This window comes from Lissotriton vulgaris, unplaced genomic scaffold, assembly GCF_964263255.1.
Source record: "Lissotriton vulgaris unplaced genomic scaffold, aLisVul1.2 SCAFFOLD_613, whole genome shotgun sequence".
NCBI lineage: Eukaryota > Metazoa > Chordata > Amphibia > Caudata > Salamandridae > Lissotriton > Lissotriton vulgaris.
The window spans coordinates 1010140-1019034 of record NW_028248661.1 but is presented as its reverse complement, the minus strand read 5'-3'; positions in this window follow the sequence as shown (position 1 = coordinate 1019034).

Sequence of the window (8895 nt, the reverse complement as noted above, 5' to 3'; positions counted from 1 at the left end):
GAAAGCTCAGTTTACCTATCTATGGAGTGCCAAAGAAAATAGATAAAATTGATCAGCTGAAGGCATTAATGAATGGACAAGGAACGACAGAAGTAAAGCATTACTATGTGTTGATCAGTTGTTACTGTCAGCTGCAGTGTAAGAGCTGGCTCAGTGGCACGTTGCATGAGAAGTTACCAATGTTCCAAACATCCTCGCTCAAAAACCCTACTAACTTAAGATCTTTGTGCACTTTATCTGCACTGGAACTGCTTCCTTATATTTCATGTTATGTCATGTTATATTGATTTGTATAGCTCACTAATCACCATAGAGGGTATCCAGGTGCTTCCTGTTATTTCAAGAGCTCAGCATCAGAAATTATATACCTCAGTATTTTGGGCCTATATCATTTTTGAAATTGGTTTGTGAATCGCAATGTCCACAGTTGAATCCATGTGATTCCTAAGAAGGAAGTAGCATGAAAGAGGCATGATGGTAACAAGATGGAAGGAGATATATCAATCCTGTGCAACCACAACTGTATATGAAACCATTGAATAGATGCCGTCACTGCAAAGAAAAGGTTTCCATTCACAAAGTAGAAGCTGTCCATAACAGGCAGCTTGCACTTTGTGAATGAGACATGCTAGTACTGGGGCAATGAGAGGGAGAGCCGACAGTGGTTCAGAAGACTGATGCCTGCTTACCCTGATATCAATTTGCATTATGCCAATAACTTTTAAAAAACATAACAGTTCCTGCGTTTTAAGTGATAGAGGACGCCATGTCTGGTGTGCCTCACAGGTCTCAGCCCCTGCATTTGCAGACATTTTGAGGGGTTCCCAAGTGGATTCCTGCTTAATAATAACATTAATAGAACTGCAGATCTCAGTCAATCTGGAGCCAAGAAGTTCACTGATGGGGAACATGGCGGCCACTAGCTAGGAGCTAGCGGCCGTGGGCGCCGTTACGGGGGGAGGAGACAGTGATGGGAGAGCGGTAAATGTAGAGTGAAACAGCGGATCGGCATTGCGGAGAATCACGCAACTAACCTGCACCTGTGGGGCTCCTGTGGTGGTCCAGAGCAGAAAACGATGGTAACAGAGTCCGTTCCGCCACTAGCAGTAAGACGGAGAGCAGAGCGCGGGTCCCCGAGGAAGCGCTGGGGAGAGGCAGCCAGAGGCCTCCAGCGGATCTGTCTGGCTGGCTGGCCTCGGAGGCAGAGTCAGCACTAGCAGGGCTTGCCTGCAGTTGGTGAAAAAGGTGGGGGCTGAGGAGAGAGGTTCGAGCAGCGCTGGAGCTGAGAAACAGAAGAAGATACATAAAGTGAGAGGGAATGAGGGAAGTCTCCAGCATATGGAGACAGGGAGCAACATGGAAGAGGCCCCCTCCAGGTACATGCTGAGGACCAGAAATATGGGAGGTAAGGCAAATATTCTAATTTTACCAGACGCCCTGCCTGAACTAACAGAAGGAGTCAAAATTACTATTAAGGCAAGTAAGGGGCGTCAAAGAGCAAGCCCACAAGCCAGAGGGATAGAAAAGGCGGTAAGTGGGAATGCTAACGAGGGAAAGAGCGTAAAAAAATCTGGCGTCCCAGCCGCGAGAGTAAAAGTAACTCCTTCTATCAAATCTTTTCTTCGAGTTCTGCTGAGTATGCAGAAAAATGGTACAGGGAGTTTAATCTTCAGCCCTGAAGAGCGCACTTCTGGTAATACATCAAATGGACCAAACACTGTAGCTGCTTTGGGAAAGGATCTGGACATGGATTACAATGATGTTGAAGATATGAATGCTTCACAAGGGGAGAGCGGGACCCCTGTGCAAGATATATTAACAGTCCCAGTGAGCAATAGGTATGCAGCCTTAGCATCAGTTGAAGAACAGGAACCCCTGCCTTTTGAAGTAAATCGGGATAGGCAGAATAGCCCAGGCAGGCCAGGCATGGGAGTGCCTGTTACAGATAAAGAGGTGGAGACCTAGCTAACCAGCTTGTTACTGGAACTGAAGAAGGATATCAGAAAGCGGTTTGAGATATCAGAGGCCAACCAACTGGGCAAACAGGCATCCTGTTCTGAGTTAACGCAGAAGCTAGACGTGATTGCCTCCCGTACAAATATTTTGGAAGAAGAAGTTGGCGCAGTTAAACAGGATGTTGCGAAAAATGCGACCCAGATCTCTAAACTTGGTAAACAAAATCAAATACTAAGAGAAGATCTAGACAGAGTCGGGAACCATTCTCGCAGGAACAATGTAAGATTCCTAAATATACCCGAAAGCGAGGAAGGGGCCGATATGAAGGCTTTCATCATCTCCCTCTTAACCAAAAACAATCCTGAAAGACAAGGAGGAGATAAATCTCGAGCAGGAGATACAGAGGGCTCACAGAGAGCTGTTCCGGCGTAACCTACAAAGGTCCAATCCATGGAAGATCCTGGTAAATTTTCTCTCCTATACTATTAAAGAGGAGATACTTAGTTGCGCTTTTAAAAATGTGCCTTTTCTGGTTAATCGATACTCCCTCCTTGTCAGATCGGACCTATGTAAGGCGATTGAGCGGAGACAGTGGGAGCTAGGCGGGTAGATGGAGGAGCTGCGTAGGCTGGGAGCAAAAGACTATTTAAAATTCCCCGCAATGCTCCAAATTATGTGGAACAATCAAATGTATAATTATCGTTCAGTAGAAGATGTGGAAGCACTAATTGACAGAAATAGTAAGGAAAATACATCGAAGTGATGAACCGCTCTGAAAATACTGAAATTGTGTTAGTGGGATTCCCCGAATGGTTTGCCCATAGGCATTACTATGCCTAATAAATTAGGGAGGGTTCCCCAGGGTAGGTGTAGGTGTAGGTAGAGAAGGGAGGTGGGAGGTGGTGGGGGAGCACGAGTGGGGAGCAGTGGGAACAAAAACCAAAAAAAGTCCTGAGTACCTCTTATGCAGGCGTATTTTAATAAGCACAACCCAAAACGAGGAATAAAGTCAATTGAGAGGCATGATGGCTATGGCTAACATTCCGAGTGTTAATATTCTCACATGGAATGTGAATGGTCTCAGGTATAAACCCAGACAGAGGAAAATATTGGAATATTTAAAGAACAGTCAAGCGCAGGTTATCCTTTTACAGGAAACACATCTTCTGGCGAGCGAGAGTAAGTTGTTTGGGAGGTGTGGCTGGGTCCAAAATGTTATTGTCTCAGATCAACCGTATTGCTGCAAGGGAGTTGCAATCTTAGTTAGGAATGGGTCTGGAATAGAAATTAAGAAGTCGAGTACAGATAGCATAGGTCGATGTGCTTCAGCTCATTTAATGTGGACGGACAGGGAGTTTTTATGCATGGGATAATATGGGCCCAACGAGTTTAATCCCCAACATATTGTAGATTTAGAATTGAGGATGGCAGCAATTTCACCCCCCCTAATTGTAGGAGGCGATTTTAATGTCCTGCTGGACCCTGTGTTAGATCACTTCACAAGAAGAGAGAGTGTATATGTCCCTAGAATGAAGAATGACCTGAAAAGCATAATACGTGATCTTAACTTAGTGGATGTTTGGAGACATTTAGAGGGCAAGACAAGGGGGTACAAATATCATACATCATTTTTCTAGACTCCACTACCTCTTAGCTGACAGATCTTTTGCAGCGACTATTAAGAAGATTAAACACCTCCCTGCCCATATCTCCGTTCATTCACCTGTAATGGCAACTGTGCAAGCGTTAGGACCGCATCCACCCAGGAGACAGACCCTAAAGCAGGTATTGCTATTGGAAGAGAGGTTGGAGACAGCTTTGAAGGAAGCAGCAACTGAATATTTTTTTAATAATAAGGATACCGCCTCCCCGAGCATAGTATGGGATGCCTTTAAAATGTACATAAGGGGGATCTTAAAAAATCTCACCTCATTAAAAAAACGAAAAGAACGGTCTGAATTAGAGAAGATGGAAAGGGAGATTGGGATTCTGGAGGAGGTCCTGCATTTCATAGGTGAGGGGGAGGAAAAATTGAAGATGGAAGAGAGGCTAGAAGATGCGCAACTAGAATTTAAAATAAGGATAGAACAAAAGTGTAAAGCAAGATGGCAAGCAGCAAACATTTATTTATTTATTATTTATTTAGCGATTATAGAGCGCCTGGTGACCCGGAGGCATCCCCGCGCTATAATACTTGTGGAGACCAGAGGGGGAAGGGGAACTATTTTGGGAAAAAAAGAGTTTTAAATTTTTTACGGAAGAGAAGGTGACAGGGTTCCAGTCGCAGGCTGCGGGGGAGTGAGTTCCATCCTGAGGACGCTTTTACTGCGAAGCGTCGACCGCCGGTGCGTGCCTTCCTAAATATAGGGACATTGGCCAAACGCTCGTTATCCGAGCGCAGGGGTCTGGGGGCCTTGTATGGGGTGACCATGTCTCTCAGGATAGAAGGGCCTAGACCGTTGAGGAGTTTGTGGGCGGTACACAAGGCCTTAAATTCTACCCTCTGACGCACTGGAAGCCAGTGTAGGGCCTTGAGCGCTGGTCTGGCAGAGCAGACTTACAGAGCACTCTTACAGCTTGGAGGGACAGAGCCTTGGGATAGCGAGATGTTAATCAGCTCCATGATAGTGGGCACGATGGCACGATGGCACGAGTGGCCACTGTTTTCAGAAATCTGATGGGGGCGGGATCAAGAGGGGAGCCGCTTTTCATCTTGTCCAGGGTTGTTCCTACTTCGTCCAACGATACTGCCCTGAATGCGGTCAACTGAGGGTGCAGGATGTTTCCTGTGTGGTTAGTAGGTGCAACGTTGTCTGTGTGGTTAGGCAGACTGGGAGGAGGGAGGGAGACTAGGATACGGGCAATTTTGGAGTCAAAGTAGGTTGCCAGTTCATCACTTCTGTCAGGAGGGGATATGTTGGAGGAGGGGGCGCTGGTATTTTCAAGAGCTCTTTGGCGATGAGGTAGGATTCTCTCGCCGAATTGGTGGAGTTTTTTATTCTGGCGTCGTAGTAAGAGGTTTTAGTGAGCTTCAGGGTGGATTTATAGGTTCTCACCGACCTACAGTAGGCGTCCTTGCTGGCATGAAGCCAGTCCTTTCTCCATAGTCTCTCCGCTTTTTTGCACTCTTTGTGGAGAGTTCTGAGTTCCGGGCTGTACCATGGGGCTGATCCTATTTTGCCGTTTTTATCCTCACGGGTTTTTATGGGGAGGATAGAATCGAGGGAGGTGGAGATCCACTCCCTGAACTTTCTGTCCGCGGTGACCGGGTCTTCCGGTGAACTAGGGGTTGTAGAGTTCAGGGCTCTGGCCCAGTCCTCGGCAGAGAGTCTGGACCATGCCCTGTCCCTGGTACAGGTGGCGGGCTTGTGGGTTTTCCTGAATGCCCATGGTAAGCGGAGAGGGACCAAAAAATGGTCCGTCCACGGGAGGGGGAGGGACTCTTTGGCTTGTAGGGTGAGGATATTAGTAAACACAGGGTCTAGCAGACAACCCTTAAAGTGTGTGGCTCCGGAGTTGGTAAGGTGGAGGCCGTAGGCCGCCAGGTCGGAGATCAAGTCGGCTGCCCCTGTGTCTAGGGGGTCGTCGAAATGAATGTTGAGGTCTCCTAGTATAGAGAAGTTGGAGGTAGAATGGGCCAGAGATACTAATGATTCTAGGAGAGCGCTAGCAAACGGGCCAAAATGGCCAGGGGGACGATAAACTAGGAGGCCTGACAGCGTACTAGTCGGCGCTAGCTGGATGGTAAAATGAAGGCTTTCAGAGTCCAAGATGTGGGCATCGTTGGTTCTACAGGAAAAGTGATCCCGGTAGAGGATGGCCAGTCCGCCTCCTCTGCCAGATGGGCGTGGTTGGGACTGGATAAGGAAGCCCGGGGGTAGGGCTAAGACCACGTCTGAGTCCGAGTGGTCGGTGAGCCACGTTTCAGTCAGGAACATAATGTCCAGCTCGTGGTCTTCTATTAGGTGGTTAATAAGCAAAGCATGCATAGGGAGTGACCTGCAGTTCAGTGCGGCAAGTTTAAGGCCCGGGTGTGAGACGGGTGGATTGGTGAGTTGTAGCTGGACTGGGTGGCAGTGTGTACAGCTAGTAAAAAGTCCGTCTAAGTCATGAACATAGTTGCACGTGCTGTCGTTGGTGGGCCTGAGACTAAGGAGGTCCCGACGCGAGTAGCTGGCTCCGGCATGGGTTCTGGCCCTGAGCCCGGCCGAGCGCAGACGGGCGCAGACGGGCTTGCCTTAGGCGCGCCTTCGGCGCGCAAACGGCGCTCCCGCTGCGCTCGTCCGCTGCGCTTGCGTGGCAGGCACATTTGTAGAGAGAGAAGTGGGCATGGCCTCAGATGTGGGCGTGTCTACGCCTTCGAGCCGCGATGGCGGTTGAGGAGTTTCCCTGGAGCAGCGATAGGATTTGCTGTGTCAGGGGGTGTCAGGAGGGTTGCTCGGCGCAATTGACAAGTGCTCGGAATGGCCAGTGAGTATTTTAAAAGCAAAACAATTACAAGTTTTTAAAAGCAAATTACAGTCCTCCGGCTTCCGCCTCAGAGGTCAACAAAAGATTGAGTGGTGCGCTATCAGTCAGCGCTTAAGTACGGGTTGAGGTGGGCGTGGCCTCAGGTGTGGGCGTGTCTACGCCTTCGAGCCGTGATGGCGGTTGAGGAGTTTCCCTGGAGCAGCGATAGGATCCGCTGTGTCAGGGGGTGTCAGGAGGGTTGCTTGGCGCAATTGACAAGTGCCCGGAATGGCCAGTGAGTATTTTAAAAGCAAAACAATTACAAGTTTTAAAAGCAAATTACAGTCCTCCGGCTTCCGCCTCAGAGGTCAACAAAAGATTGAATGGTTAAGGAATTTTAATATGGGGAGAAAGCAGGAGCACTGCTTGCCTACATTGGGAGCCGCTAAGGCGTTTGAAAGAGTTTGTTGGTAGTATTTATGGGCAGTTCTGGATTTTATGGGATTTGGGCATTTTTTTTTTGGTAAATACACTAAGAGCTCTATATACTTCCTCCCCAGCAAGGATTCTATTAAATGGAGTACTCACCAAAAGTTTTAAGATCATGAGAGGGATGTGACAGGGCTGCCCAATTTCAACCCTGTTGTTCAACCTGTATATCGAGCCATTCGCCCAGGTGCTTTGACAAGATAGTCAGGTGAAGGCTTTCCAGGTAGGAACCTTCGTAAAAAAAAATTCCCTATATGCAGACGATTTAATCATCTATACAGCAGATCCGGCCACAACAATTCCAAGAGTAGAGCAATTGGCAGAAGAATTTGGGGACATGTCCGGATACCTAGTAAACAGGGAAAAAACAGGGATTATGTGCTGGAATATCACAGACTGGAGGGGGAGTGTACAGAGAAAGATCAGGTATTTAGGAATCAATATTCCTAATTTATTGCAGGATGTCCAACAACATAAACATGACAGAATCAGAAAGATTGAGAAAATATTAACTAGGTGGAAAAATCTTCCATTAACAGTTTATGGGCGGGTTAACCTGATAAAAATGGTGATCTTGCCAAAGCTTACATTTCTTTTTAATTGCATTCCTCCCACCTTCCCGAGCAGCCTGATAGATAAAATGCAGGGTAAATTATGCAGTTTTGTTTGGGCAGATAAGGGGGCGCGTATGTCCTGGAAAAAATTGCGATGCAAATTAGCGGACAGAGGGCTTGCCTTACCAGATTTAAAATTATACCGTATGGCATTCCAGTTTAAAAATTGTAGGGTTTCATTATGTACACCGGGGTACAGGGTGTGGGGCGGGCTACTCGAGGAGATGATTAAAGAGTAGGGTGGGAAAGGGTTTCTGTTTAAATTTGTTGCAAAGAAATTCCTCAAAAAAATAAAGCTAAAGATGTTGAAGGCAGCACTAATTCTGTGGGTAAGGATTAGGAATATAGTAGGAATCAACTACTACTCAGGAGGGGCTCCAATTTGGGACTCACCCGGCACGCTGGATTGCCTGTAGGACCAATTGAGTGTTCCACTTAGGAGGGCAGGAATAGAGGTTTGGGGGGAGCTGATAGTGATGAAGGAAGTGATTAAAAACAGGGAGGTCCCTTTCTAGGTTTACATTTTCTCCGGTTGAAGTCCCGGGGGGAGGCAAATAGGCACGAGACTGAAGGCGTGTGGGAAATTGAACAAAAATTGCAGAATGAAACTATAGTGAAGAAGGAAGTAAGTGGATGGTACCAGACATTATTGACGTTTGAGGAGAAAAAACGTAAAGCCCCCTATGAGTTATGAGATGAAGTGATGCAAACTCCAGAACCAGAACAATTATGGCACCTTTCTTTTAAACTGCTTTATAAAACAGTCAAACCACAGAATCTGAAAATGAATCACTTTTATACAGCAAACAGGCTTTATTGGACGCCACGCTAATTAGCAAAGTTTGTTATAGAAGCCCCCCCAAATGCCGCAGATGTGGCATAATGAGTGCTGATAATAGACATATGTTTTTCGAGTGCCCTCAGCTAGAGGAATACTGGTTTGTGGTAGGACAGACTATTAATGGAATCTTAGGTACTAACATCAAAAGAAATATTCTGTTAATAATGCTGGGGGTTGAAGATAAGTTAAATGGGTCTCTCACCGGTGACAAACAGGCCCTGCTCTTTTATTTTGTTCTTATGGCGAGGCGTGAAATCTGTAAAAAATGGGTTGAAGCGGTACCACCCCATGGGATAGGCTGGCTACAGCAGTAAGAAGAACATGTAAACTGGATGTTGATTTGGAGATCAATACTCATTGTAAAATCTGGGAGGCTTTCCAGAACTGGAATGGGTCCGAAAGTATTTAGTCCCATAATTCCTATGATTACACCTGCGTGGATCGTGCAACCAGTGTACTGGATGACCACGAGCGCAGGGCTATTGAAATATCGCAAAAGCCTGGGGAGGTATAGATCGGATGGTAGGCTGTTATTTGCATTGCAAT